Source organism: Hypanus sabinus, unplaced genomic scaffold (assembly GCF_030144855.1).
Source record: "Hypanus sabinus isolate sHypSab1 unplaced genomic scaffold, sHypSab1.hap1 scaffold_1497, whole genome shotgun sequence".
NCBI lineage: Eukaryota > Metazoa > Chordata > Chondrichthyes > Myliobatiformes > Dasyatidae > Hypanus > Hypanus sabinus.
Window position 1 is genome coordinate 76,312 of NW_026779572.1, and position 14,269 is coordinate 90,580.

General features: G+C 62.5%; 1 long non-coding RNA gene across 1 annotated transcript; it reads right to left on the bottom strand.

Annotated features, from left to right (window-relative positions):
• Positions 1-678: 678 nt before the first annotated feature.
• On the bottom strand, positions 679-2,187 carry LOC132387050 (uncharacterized). The gene is made up of 3 exons (XR_009509746.1): positions 2,036-2,187; positions 1,710-1,880; positions 679-1,554 (listed from the first exon to the last, which is right to left on the bottom strand). It is a non-coding gene; the product is annotated as an uncharacterized LOC132387050 (long non-coding RNA).
• Positions 2,188-14,269: the final 12,082 nt, after the last annotated feature.

Here is a 14,269-nt window from a genome sequence, read left to right on the forward strand (position 1 = left end):
GTGAGGAGCTCCGACCCACTGTTGCAGTGCACAGGGTGTGGAGGGCAATAGAAACTTCAAATAAAACTCGATTCCGACACAAGACAGGATGATACATTGGTTTAATGATTTTTTATGAGATATATCAATGAAACAATGTGTGAGCTGCTAACGTGCGGTAATAAATAATCTGCTGACAGTCACACACAATTAACTGACCGGCGACAAGGGGTGACCGGTTGAATAATAACCAGTCCCGTTTCTCACCGTCACTCTGCATCGGGGAACTGATTATAAAATTATAAAACTGATTATAAAATCACACTTCGGGGCCGTGTCCGGGATCGCTGCAGATCCAGGGTCACTGCCGAGGGATTTGTCCATTTAACATCATTATATCGGCCAGGCTGCCGAATGCTCCGTCCTCAGCAAAGGGGGCAAAAGGATTCTCCCGGGACCATCCCCCCACCCCGGGACACCGGTGTCCCAGACTGAGCCCCGGACCCCGGGCTCTTCCTGTCCGGGTAATTCCCCGGGGAGTCACGTGGGGAGTCTCCAACACGCACTTCCGGCGGAAGCTGCCCCGCCGGACAACAGGCGGAAACACGTCACTGCGGGACCGCTGCGAGCGACGCACACAGCGCGAGGCCCGAGCCGGTTCCGTTAAAACCGTTGGGCATCAGCCCCGGCGCGCGGCCGTTAAAGGTAAGGGCGGGAGTTAAAGGGGAGGGCGGGGAGTCGGCCAAATGTCCCCATCCCGCGGGCGGGGATGTTCACACATTCAGATCCACCATCAGTCCGGGTCTGGGTTCCTGTAGAGATCTCAGTTCCTTCATCCCGGTCTCACTGAACCGATTCACCACATTCAGATGTTCACAGATCCACCATCAGTCCGGGTCTGGGTTCCTGTAGAGATCTCAGTTCCTTCATCCCGGTCTCACTGAACCGATTCACCACATTCAGATGTTCACAGATCCACCATCAGTCCGGGTCTGGGTTCCTGTAGAGATCTCAGTTCCTTCATCCCGGTCTCACTGAACCGATTCCCCACATTCAGATGTTCACAGATCCACTCTCAGTCCGGGTCTGGGTTCCTGTAGAGATCTCAGTTCCTTCATCCCGGTCTCACTGAACCGATTCCCCACATTCAGATGTTCACAGACCCACTCTCAGTCCGGGTCTGGGTTCCTGTAGAGATCTCAGTTCCTTCATCCCGGTCTCACTGAACCGATTCCCCCGCAGCCTGAAACAGATGGGAGAATAAAGATGAAATAAACAGATCACACAACAGTGTCAGTAACAGGGGACCGGGGTTAATGTTTCAACAACACTCACAGACAAATATCACCAGAAAACCGGCGGATCCGCTGATATTTTATCACATTGAACATTAACACAAACACTCACCAGATCCACTTCAGACTCGGGAGGGTCAGGATGAGGCGGCGGAGAGCGGGGACAGATCGGTCTGTCAGAGAGTTTAATGTCAGGTCCAGATCCGTCAGTGATGGGTTTGTACTGAGAGCGGAGACGAGATCCTCGGCACCAGAATCTGTGAGACCGACATCCCCCAGCCTGGAGATGAGAGAGAGTGAGGGTGAAGGACACAGAGAGACAGGAGACGGTACAAATCCCCAGTGTTTATCAGTAACACAATTACTGATCACATTAATGTTCAGTGTCAGACACCCAGTGACTGTAAACACAATCTCCCACAGTCTGGTACTTACCACAGTCTCTGTATTTTACACTCCGGGTTCCTCAGAGCCGCAGACACCAGTTTCACTCCTGAATCCCCCAGTTTATTACCACTCAGGTCCAGCTCCGTCAGTGATGGGTTTGTACTGAGAGCGGAGACGAGATCCTCGGCACCAGAATCTGTGAGACCGACATCCCTCAGCCTGGAGATGAGAGAGAGTGAGGGTGAAGGACACAGAGAGACAGGAGACGGTACAAATCCCCAGTGTTTATCAGTAACACAATTACTGATCACATTAATGTTCAGTGTCAGACACCCAGTGACTGTAAACACAATCTCCCACAGTCTGGTACTTACCACAGTGTCTGTATTTTACACTCCGGGTTCCTCAGAGCCGCAGACACCAGTTTCACTCCTGAATCCCCCAGTTTATTATTGTTCAGGCTAAACACAAACAGACAAATTGATGAACATTGTGATTAAAATCGTCCGTCTGAGGGCATTTCTCTCACTCGGATATTTCAGGGAACATTAAACCCTTCAGTGATTCACAGATCGTAGATCCCATCACTGTCAATGTCCCTCACTGCCCAGCTCCAATGAATTCACCGAATGTCAGTAATTTCGTCTGTCGGTGTGACCCTGTAAACTCCACATATTCTCTCTCATTCCCTAATGGATAGAAAAGTGTTCCTGATGTGAGACGGTCGGAAAGGGCAGGTGTGAAGGGGAGAAGTCAAACAGTGAGGAAGATTTGAGAATCGGGAAATGTCGATGGGAGATGGAGGAAGAGACATCACCTAAGGTAAAGGATGGAAAGACACAGAAGGAAGCGGATGTGGAAGAGAGATCCCACAGGAGGAAGGGGGACGGGGCAGAGAGAGATCCCACAGGAGGAAGGGGGACGGGGCAGAGAGATCCCACAGGAGGAAGGGGGACGGGGCAGAGAGATCCCACAGGAGGAAGGGGGACGGGGGAGAGAGATCCCACAGGAGGAAGGGGGACGGGGGAGGCAGATCCCACAGGAGGAAGGGGGACGGGGCAGAGAGATCCCACAGGAGGAAGGGGGACGGGGCAGAGAGATCCCACAGGAGGAAGGGGGACGGGGGAGAGAGATCCCACAGGAGGAAGGGGGACGGGGGAGGGAGATCCCACAGGAGGAAGGGGGAAGGGGGGAGAGAGATCCCACAGGAGGAAGGGGGACGGGGGAGGGAGATCCCACAGGAGGAAGGGGGAAGGGGGAGAGAGATCCCACTGGAGGAAGGGGGACGGGGGAGGGGAGATACCACAGGAGGAAGGGGGACGGGGGAGGGAGATCCCACAGGAGGAAGGGGGAAGGGGGAGAGAGATCCCACAGGAGGAAGGGGGACGGGGGAGGGAGATCCCACAGGAGGAAGGGGGAAGGGGGAGAGAGATCCCACAGGAGGAAGGGGGACGGGGGAGGGAGATCCCACAGGAGGAAGGGGGACGGGGGAGGGAGATCCCACAGGAGGAAGGGGGATGGGGCAGGGAGATCACACAGGAGGAAGGGGGACGGGGGAGGGAGATCCCACAGGAGGAAGGGGGACGGGGGAGGGAGATACCACAGGAGGAAGGGGGACGTTGTAGAGAGATCCCACAGGAGAAAGGGGGACGGGGATGGGGGATCCCACAGGAGGAAGGGGGATGGAGGAGGGAGATCCCACAGGAGGAAGGGGGTCGGGGAGGGAGATACCACAGGAGGATGGGGGACGGGGGAGGGAGATCGCACAGGAGGAAGGGGGACGGGGGAGGGAGATCCCACAGGAGGAAGGGGGACGGTGTAGTGAGATCCCACAGGAGGAAGGGGGATGGGGGAGGGGATCCCACAGGAGGAAGGGGGGCGGGGGAGGGGAGATCCCACAGGAGGAAGGGGGACGGGGGAGAGGAGATCCCACAGGAGGAAGGGGGACGGGGGAGGGGGGATCCCACAGTAGGAAGGGGGACGGGGGAGGGAGATCCCACAGTAGGAAGGGGGACGGGGGAGGGAGATACCACAGGAGGAAGGGGGACGGTGTAGAGAGATCCCACAGGAGGAAGGGGGATGGGGGATCCCACAGGAGGAAGGGGGACGGGGGAGGGAGATACCACAGGAGGAAGGGGGACGGTGTAGAGAGATCCCACAGGAGGAAGGGGGATGGGGGATCCCACAGGAGGAAGGGGGACGGGGGAGAGGAGATCCCACAGGAGGAAGGGGGAGGGAGATCCCACAGGAGAAAGGGGGACGGGGGAGGGAGATCCCACAGGAGGAAGGGGGACGGGGATGGGGGATCCCACAGGAGGAAGGGGGATGGAGGAGGGAGATACCACAGGAGGAAGGGGGACGGGGGAGGGAGATACCACAGGAGGAAAGGGGACGGGGGAGGGAGATCCCACAGGAGGAAGGGGGACGGGGGAGGGAGATACCACAGGAGGAAGGGGGACGGGGGAGGGGGATCCCACAGGAGGAAGGGGGACGGGGGAGGGAGATACCACAGGAGAAAGGGGGACGGAGGTGGGGGATCCCACAGGAGGAAGGGGGACGGGGGAGGGAGATCCCAGAGGAGAAAGGGGGACGGGGAAGAGAAATCCCACAGGGAGGAAGGGGGACACGGGAGTCAGATCCCACAGGGGGAAGGAGGATGGTAGAGAGGGATACCACAGGGGGGAAGGGGGAGGCGGGATGGAGAACCCACAGTGGGGAAGGGGGACGGGGGGTGCGAGATCCCACAGGGGAAGTTGAACGGGGGAGGGAGATCCAACAGGTGGACGGAGGACGGGGCAGAGAGATCCCACAGGAGGAAGGGTGGCGGGGGAGGGAGATCCCACAGGAGGAAGGGGGACGGGGGAGAGAAATCCCACAGGGGGGAAGGGGGACGGGGGAGGGAGATCCCACAGGAGGAAGGGGGACGGGTAAGAGAGATCCCACAGGGGGGAAGGGGACAGTGGAGAGGGATCCCACAGGGGTGAAGAGGGACGCGGGAGGGCGGTTCCACAGCTGGGAAGTGGGACGGGGGAGGTAGATCCGACAGGAGGAAGGGGGACGTGGGAGAGGAATCCCACAGGGTGGAAGGGGGACGGGGAGAGGGATCCCAAAGGAAAAAGGGGCACGGGGGAGGAAGTTGCCACAAGAGGAAGTGGGACGGGACAGAGAGATACCACAGGAGGAAGGGGGACTGGGGAGCAGGATCCCACAGGGGGAAGGGGGACGGTGGAAAGGGATTCCACAGGGGTGGTGCGACACAGGAGGGAGTTCCCTCAGTGGGGAATGGGGAGGTGGGGGGGAGAACCCAGAGGGGGAAGTGGGACGGGGGAGCAAGATCCCACAGGGGGAAGGGGGCAGTACAGATGGATTCCACAGGGGTGATTGGGGACGGGGATCACAAAATGGGAAAGGGGAAAGGGGGAAGGATATCCCACGGGGGGGAAGGTGGACGGTGGAGGGGAATCCCACAGGGGTGAAGGGTGACGGGGCAGAGAGATCCCACAGTAGGAAGGACGACGGGGCAGAGAGATCCCACAGGAGGATGGGGGATGGGGAAGAGAGATCCCACGGTAGGAAGGGGGATGTGGCAGAGAGATCCCAGAGGAGGAAAGGGGATGGGGGAGAGGGATCCCACAGGGGGAAGGGGGATGGGGGAGAGTGATCCCACAGGGGGTAAGGTGGACGGGGGACGGAGAGTACGCAGGTGGGAAGGGGGAGAGAGATCCCACAGGAGGAAGGGGGACGAGGGAGAGAGATCCCACGGGGGGAAGGTGGACGGGGGAGAGACATCCCACAGGAGGAAGGGGGACTGGGGTGCAGGATCCCACAGGGGGAAGGGGGACGGGGGAGAGGGATTCCACAGGGGTGAAGTGCGACACAGGAGGGAGATCCCTCAGGGGGGAATGGGGAGGTGGGGGGGGAGAACCCAGAGGGGGAAGTGGGACGGGGGAGCAAGATCCCACAGGGGGAAGGGGGCAGTACAGATGGATTCCACAGGGGAGATTGGGGACGGGGATCACAAAATGGGAAAGGGGAAAGGGGGAAGGATATCCCACGGGGGGGAAGGTGGACGGGGGAGGGGAATCCCACAGGGGTGAAGGGTGACGGGGCAGAGAGATCCCACAGGAGGAAGGGCGACGGGGCAGAGAGATCCCACAGGAGGAAGGGGGACGGGCAAGATAGATCCCACGGTAGGAAGGGGGATGTGGCAGAGAGATCCCAGAGGAGGAGAGGGGATGGGGGAGAGTGATCCCACAGGGGGTAAGGTGGACGGGGGACGGAGAGTACGCAGGTGGGAAGGGGGAGAGAGATCCCACAAGGAGGAAGGGGGACGAGGGAGAGAGATCCCACAGGGGGGAAGGTGGACGGGGGAGGGGGATCATACAGGGGTGAAGTTGATCGGGGGAGGGGGATCCCACAGGTGGATGGGGGATGGCGCCGAGAGATCCCACAGGAGGAACGGGGACGTGGGAGGGAGGTCCCACAGGAGGAAGGGGGACACGGGAGTCATATCCCACACGGTGAAGGGGGACGGTGGAGAGGGATCCCACAGGGGGGAAGTGGGAGGCGGGAGGTTGTACCCACAGGGGGGAAGGGGGACAGGGGAGGCAAGATCCCAAAAGGGGAAGGGGGACTTTGGTAGGGAGATCCCACAGGAGGGAAGGGGGACGGTGGAGAGGGATCCCACAGGGGGAAGAGGGACGGGGGAGGGGGATCCCACAGGGGGGAAGGTGGACGGGGGAGGGGGATCCCACAGGGTGGAAGGGGGACGGGGAAGAGAGATCCCACAGGGGGATGGGGGAGGGGGATCCCACGGGAGTAAAGGGGTCGGGGGTGGGAGATCCCACAGGTGGCCGGGGGACGGGGCAGAGAGATCGCACAGGAGGAAGGTGGACGTGGGAGGGAGATCCCACAGGAGGAAGGGGGACACGGGGGTCAGATCCCACAGGGGGATGGGGGACGGTGGAGAAGGGATCCCAGAGGGGGGAAGGGATAGGCGGGAGGGAGAACCCACAGGGGGGAAGGGGGACGGGGTAGCAAGATCCCACAGGAGGATGAGGGACGGTGGAGAGGGATTCCACAGGGGTGAACGGGACATGGGAGGGAGAACCCACAGGGCGGAAGGGGGACGGGGGAGGGGGATCCTACACGGGGGAAGGGTGACGGGGCAGAGAGATCCCACAGGATGCTGGGGGACGGAGACGAGAGATCCCACAGGAGAATGGGGGACGGGGAACAGAGATCCCACGGTAGGAAGGGGGATGTGGCAGAGAGATCCCAGAGGAGGAAGGGGGACGGGGGAGAGAAATCCCACAGGGGGGAAGGGGGACGGGGGAGGGAGATCCCACAGGAGGAAGGGGGACGGGTAAGAGAGATCCCATAGGGGGGAAGGGGACAGTGGAGAGGGATCCCACAGGGGCGAAGAGGGACGCGGGAGGGCGGTTCCACAGCGGGGAAGGGGGACGGGGGAGGTAGATCCGACAGGAGGAAGGGGGACGGGGGAGAGGAATCCCACAGGGTGGAAGGGGGACGGGGAGAGGGATCCCAAAGGAAAAAGGGGCACGGGGGAGGAAGTTGCCACAAGAGGAAGGGGGACGGGACAGAGAGATACCACAGGAGGAAGGGGGACTGGGGAGCAGGATCCCACAGGGGGAAGGGGGACGGGGGAGAGGGATTCCACAGGGGTGAAGTGGGACACAGGAGGGAGATCCCTCAGGGGGGAATGGGGAGGTGGGGGGGAGAACCCAGAGGGGGAAGTGGGACGGGGGAGCAAGATCCCACAGGGGGAAGGGGGCAGTACAGATGGATTCCACAGGGGTGATTGGGGATGGGGATCACAAAATGGGAAAGGGGAAAGGGGGAAGGATATCCCACGGGGGGGAAGGTGGACGGTGGAGTGGAATCCCACAGGGGTGAAGGGTGACGGGGCAGAGAGATCCCACAGTAGGAAGGGCGACGGGGCAGAGAGATCCCACAGGAGGATGGGGGATGGGGAAGAGAGATCCCACGGTAGGAAGGGGGATGTGGCAGAGAGATCCCAGAGGAGGAAAGGGGATGGGGGAGAGGGATCCCACAGGGGGAAGGGGGATGGGGGAGAGTGATCCCACAGGGGGTAAGGTGGACGGGGGACGGAGAGTACGCAGGTGGGAAGGGGGAGAGAGATCCCACAGGAGGAAGGGGGACGAGGGAGAGAGATCCCACAGGAGGAAGGGGGACGAGGGAGAGAGATCCCACAGGGGGGAAGGTGGACGGGGAAGAGACATCCCAAAGGAGGAAGGGGGACTGGGGTGCAGGATCCCACAGGGGGAAGGGGGACGGTGGAGAGGGATTCCACAGGGGTGAAGGGGGACACAGGAGGGAGATCCCTCAGGGGTGAATGGGGAGGGAGAACACAGAGGGGGGAAGTGGGATGGGGGAGCAAGATCCCACAGGGGGAAGGGGGCAGTACAGATGGATTCCACAGGGGAGATTGGGGACGGGGATCACAAAATGGGAAAGGGGAAAGGGGGAAGGATATCCCACGGGGGGGAAGGTGGACGGGGGAGGGGAATCCCACAGGGGTGAAGGGTGACGGGGCTGAGAGATCCCACAGGAGAAAGGGGGACGGGGGAGGGAGATCCCACAGGAGGGAAGGGGGACGGGGGAGGGGGATCCTACACGGGTGAAGGGTGACGGGGCAGAGAGATCCCACAGGAGGAAGGGCGACGGGGCAGAGAGATCCCACAGGAGGATGGGGGACGGGGAAGATAGATCCCACGGTAGGAAGGGGGATGTGGCAGAGAGATCCCAGAGGAGGAGAGGGGATGGGGGAGAGTGATCCCACAGGTGGTAAGGTGGACGGGGGACGGAGAGTACGCAGGTGGGAAGGGGGAGAGAGATCCCACAAGGAGGAAGGGGGACGAGGGAGAGAGATCCCACAAGGGGGAAGGTGGACGGGGGAGGGGGTTAATACAGGGGTGAAGTTGATCGGGGGAGGGGGATCCCACAGGTGGATGGGGGATGGCGCAGAGAGATCCCACAGGAGGAACGGGGATGTGGGAGGGAGGTCCCACAGGAGGAAGGGGGACACGGGAGTCAGATCCCACACGGTGAAGGGGGACGGTGGAGAGGGATCCCACAGGAGGGAAGTGGGAGGCGGGAGGTTGTACCCACAGGGGGGAAGGGGGACAGGGGAGGCAAGATCCCAAAAGGGGAAGGGGGACTTTGGTAGGGAGATCCCACAGGAGGGAAGGGGGACGGGGGAGAGGGATCCCACAGGGGGAAGAGGGACGGGGGAGGGGGATCCCACAGGGGGGAAGGTGGACGGGGGAGGGGGATCCCACAGGGTGGAAGGGGGACGGGGAAGAGAGATCCCACAGGGGGATGGGGGAGGGGGATCCCACGGGAGTAAAGGGGTCGGGGGTGGGAGATCCCACAGGTGGCCGGGGGACGGGGCAGAGAGATCCCACAGGAGGAAGGTGGACGTCGGAGGGAGATCCCACAGGAGGAAGGGGGACACGGGGGTCAGATCCCACAGGGGGATGGGGGACGGTGGAGAAGGGATCCCAGAGGGGGGAAGGGATAGGCGGGAGGGAGAACCCACAGGGGGGAAGGGGGACGGGGTAGCAAGATCCCACAGGAGGATGAGGGACGGTGGAGAGGGATTCCACAGGGGTGAACGGGACATGGGAGGGAGAACCCACAGGGCGGAAGGGGGACGGGGGAGGGGGATCCTACACGGGGGAAGGGTGACGGGGCAGAGAGATCCCACAGGATGTTGGGGGACGGAGACGAGAGATCCCACAGTAGAATGGGGGACGGGGAAGAGAGATCCCACGGTAGGAAGGGGGATGTGGCAGAGAGATCCCAGAGGAGAATGGGGGACGGGGAACAGAGATCCCACGGTAGGAAGGGGGATGTGGCAGAGAGATCCCAGAGGAGAATGGGGGACGGGGAACATAGATCCCACGGTAGGAAGGGGGATGTGGCAGAGAGATCCCAGAGGAGTAAGGGGGACGGGGGAGTGAAATCCCACAGGGGGGAAGGGGGACGGGGGAGGGAGATCCCACAGGAGGAAGGGGGACGGGTAAGAGAGATCCCACAGGGGGGAAGGGGACAGTGGAGAGGGATCCCACAGGGGTGAAGAGGGACGCGGGAGGGCGGTTCCACAGCGGGGAAGTGGGACGGGGAAGGTAGATCCGACAGGAGGAAGGGGGACGTGGGAGAGGAATCCCACAGGGTGGAAGGGGGACGGGGAGAGGGATCCCAAAGGAAAAAGGGGCACGGGGAAGGAAGTTGCCACAAGAGGAAGGGGGACGGGACAGAGAGATACCACAGGAGGAAGGGGGACTGGGGAGCAGGATCCCACAGGGGGAAGGGGGACGGGGGAGAGGGATTCCACAGGGGTGAAGTGGGACACAGGAGGGAGATCCCTCAGTGGGGAATGGGGAGGTGGGGGGGAGAACCCAGAGGGGGAAGTGGGACGGGGGAGCAAGATCCCACAGGGGGAAGGGGGCAGTACAGATGGATTCCACAGGGGTGATTGGGGACGGGGATCACAAAATGGGAAAGGGGGAAGGATATCCCACGGGGGGGAAGGTGGACGGTGGAGGGGAATCCCACAGGGGTGAAGGGTGACGGGGCAGAGAGATCCCACAGGAGGTTGGGGGATGTGGAAGAGAGATCCCACGGTAGGAAGGGGGATGTGGCAGAGGGATCCCAGAGGAGGAAAGGGGATGGGGGAGAGGGATCCCACAGGGGGAAGGGGGATGGGGGAGAGTGATCCCACAGGGGGTAAGGTGGACGGGGGACGGAGAGTACGCAGGTGGGAAGGGGGAGAGAGATCCCACAGGAAGAAGGGGGACGAGGGAGAGAGATCCCACAGGGGGGAAGGTGGACGGTGGAGAGGGATTCCACAGGGGTGAAGGGGGACACAGGAGGGAGATCCCTCAGGGGTGAATGGGGAGGGAGAACACAGAGGGGGGAAGTGGGACGGGGGAGCAAGATCCCACAGGGGGAAGGGGGCAGTACAGATGGATTCCACAGTGGAGATTGGGGACGGGGATCACAAAATGGGAAAGGGGAAAGGGGGAAGGATATCCCACGGGGGGGAAGGTGGACGGGGGAGGGGAATCCCACAGGGGTGAAGGGTGACGGGGCTGAGTGATCCCACAGGAGGAAGGGCGACGGGGCAGAGAGATCCCACAGGAGGATGGGGGACGGGGAAGATAGATCCCACGGTAGGAAGGGGGATGTGGCAGAGAGATCCCAGAGGAGGAGAGGGGATGGGGGAGAGTGATCCCACAGGTGGTAAGGTGGACGGGGGACGGAGAGTACGCAGGTGGGAAGGGGGAGAGAGATCCCACAAGGAGGAAGGGGGACGAGGGAGAGAGATCCCACAGGGGGGAAGGTGGACGGGGGAGGGGGATCATACAGGGGTGAAGTTGATCGGGGGAGGGGGATCCCACAGGTGGATGGGGGATGGCGCAGAGAGATCCCACAGGAGGAAGGTGGACGTGGGAGGGAGATCCCACAGGAGGAAGGGGGACACGGTGGTCAGATCCCACAGGGGGATGGGGGACGGTGGAGAAGGGATCCCAGAGGGGGGAAGGGATAGGCGGGAGGGAGAACCCACAGGGGGGAAGGGGGACGGGGTAGCAAGATCCCACAGGAGGATGAGGGACGGTGGAGAGGGATTCACAGGGGTGAAGGGGGACATGGGAGGGAGAACCCACAGGGCGGAAGGGGGACGGGGGAGGGGGATCCTACACGGGGGAAGGGTGACGGGGCAGAGAGATCCCACAGGATGTTGTGGGACGGAGACGAGGGATCCCAGAGGAGAATGGGGGACGGGGAAGAGAGATCCCACGGTAGGAAGGGGGATGTGGCAGAGAGATCCCAGAGGAGGAAGGGGGACGGGGGAGAGGGATCCCACAGGGGGTAAGGTGGACGGGGGATGGAGAGTACGCAGGTGGGAAGGGGGAGAGAGATCCCACAGGAGGAAGGGGGACGAGGGAGAGAGATCCCACAGGGGGGAAGGTGGACGGGGGAGGGGGATCAGACAGGGGTGAAGAGGGACGTGGGAGGGAGTTTCCACTGGGGAGAAGGGGGACGGGGCAGGTAGATCCGACAGGAGGAAAGGGGACGGCGGAGGGTGATCCCACAGGAGGAAGGGGGACGTGGGAGAGGGATCCCACAGGGTGGAAGGGGGACGGGGAGAGGGATCCCAAAGGAAAAAGGGGCACGGGGGAGGAAGTTGCCACAAGAGGAAGGGGGACGGGGCAGAGAGATCCCACAAGAGGAAGGGGGACGGGGAAGAGAGATCCCACGGTAGGAAGGGGGATGTGGCAGAGAGATCCCAGAGGAGAATGGGGGACGGGGAACAGAGATCCCATGGTAGGAAGGGGGATGTGGCAGAGAGATCCCAGAGGAGGAAGGGGGACGGGGGAGAGAAATCCCACAGGGGGGAAGGGGGACGGGGGAGGGAGATCCCACAGGAGGAAGGGGGACGGGTAAGAGAGATCCCACAGGGGGAAAGGGGACAGTGGAGAGGGATCCCACAGGGGTGAAGATGGACGCGGGAGGGCGGTTCCACAGCGGGGAAGGGGGACGGGGGAGGTAGATCCGACAGGAGGAAGGGGGACCGGGGAGAGGAATCCCACAGGGTGGAAGGGGGATGGGGGAGAGTGATCCCACAGGGGGTAAGGTGGACGGGGGACGGAGAGTACGCAGGTGGGAAGTGGGACGGGGGAGCAAGATCCCACAGGGGGAAGGGGGCAGTACAGATGGATTCCACAGGGGAGATTGGGGACGGGGATCACAAAATGGGAAAGGGGAAAGGGGGAAGGATATCCCACGGGGGGGAAGGTGGACGGGGGAGGGGAATCCCACAGGGGTGAAGGGTGACGGGGCAGAGAGATCCCACAGGAGGAAGGGCGACGGGGCAGAGAGATCCCACAGGAGGATGGGGGACGGGGAAGATAGATCCCACGGTGGGAAGGGGGATGTGGCAGAGAGATCCCAGAGGAGGAGAGGGGATGGGGGAGAGTGATCCCACAGGTGGTAAGGTGGACGGGGGACGGAGAGTACGCAGGTGGGAAGGGGGAGAGAGATCCCACAAGGAGGAAGGGGGACGAGGGAGAGAGATCCCACAGGGGGGAAGGTGGACGGGGGAGGGGGATCATACAGGGGTGAAGTTGATCGGGGGAGGGGGATCCCACAGGTGGATGGGGGATGGCGCAGAGAGATCCCGCAGGAGGAACGGGGACGTGGGAGGGAGGTCCCACAGGAGGAAGGGGGACACGGGAGTCAGATCCCACACGGTGAAGGGGACGGTGGAGAGGGATCCCACAGGGGGGAAGTGGGAGGCGGGAGGTTGTACCCACAGGGGGGAAGGGGGACAGGGGAGGCAAGATCCCAAAAGGAGAAGGGGGACTTTGGTAGGGAGATCCCACAGGAGGGAAGGGGGACGGGGGAGAGGGATCCCACAGGGGGAAGAGGGACGGGGGAGGGGGATCCCACAGTGGGGAAGGTGGACGGGGGAGGGGGATCCACAGGGTGGAAGGGGGACGGGGAAGAGAGATCCCACAGGGGGATGGGGGAGGGGGATCCCACGGGAGTAAAGGGGTCGGGGGGTGGGAGATCCCACAGGTGGCCGGGGGACGGGGCAGAGAGATCCCACAGTAGGAAGGTGGACGTGGGAGGGAGATCCCACAGGAGGAAGGGGGACACGGGGGTCAGATCCCACAGGGGGATGGGGGACGGTGGAGAAGGGATCCCAGAGGGGGGAAGGGATAGGCGGGAGGGAGAACCCACAGGGGGGAAGGGGGACGGGGGTAGCAAGATCCCACAGGAGGATGAGGGACGGTGGAGAGGGATTCCACAGGGGTGGACACAGGAGAGAGATCCCTCAGGGATGAATGGGGAGGGAGAACACAGAGGGGGGAAGTGGGACGGGGGAGCAAGATCCCACAGGGGGAAGGGGGCAGTACAGATGGATTCCACAGGGGAGATTGGGGACGGGGATCACAAAATGGGAAAGGGGAAAGGGGGAAGGATATCCCACGGGGGGGAAGGTGGACGGGGGAGGGGAATCCCACAGGGGTGAAGGGTGACGGGGCAGAGAGATCCCACAGGAGGAAGGGCGACGGGGGCAGAGAGATCCCACAGGAGGATGGGGGACGGGGAAGATAGATCCCACGGTGGGAAGGGGGATGTGGCAGAGAGATCCCAGAGGAGGAGAGGGGATGGGGGAGAGTGATCCCACAGGTGGTAAGGTGGACGGGGGACGGAGAGTACGCAGGTGGGAAGGGGGAGAGAGATCCCACAAGGAGGAAGGGGGACGAGGGAGAGAGATCCCACAGGGGGGAAGGTGGACGGGGGAGGGGGATCATACAGGGGTGAAGTTGATCGGGGGAGGGGGATCCCACAGGTGGATGGGGGATGGCGCAGAGAGATCCCGCAGGAGGAACGGGGACGTGGAAGGGAGGTCCCACAGGAGGAAGGGGGACACGGGAGTCAGATCCCACACGGTGAAGGGGGACGGTGGAGAGGGATCCCACAGGGGAAGAGGGACGGGGGAGGGGGATCCCACAGGGGGGGAAGGTGGACGGGGGAGGGGGATCCACAGG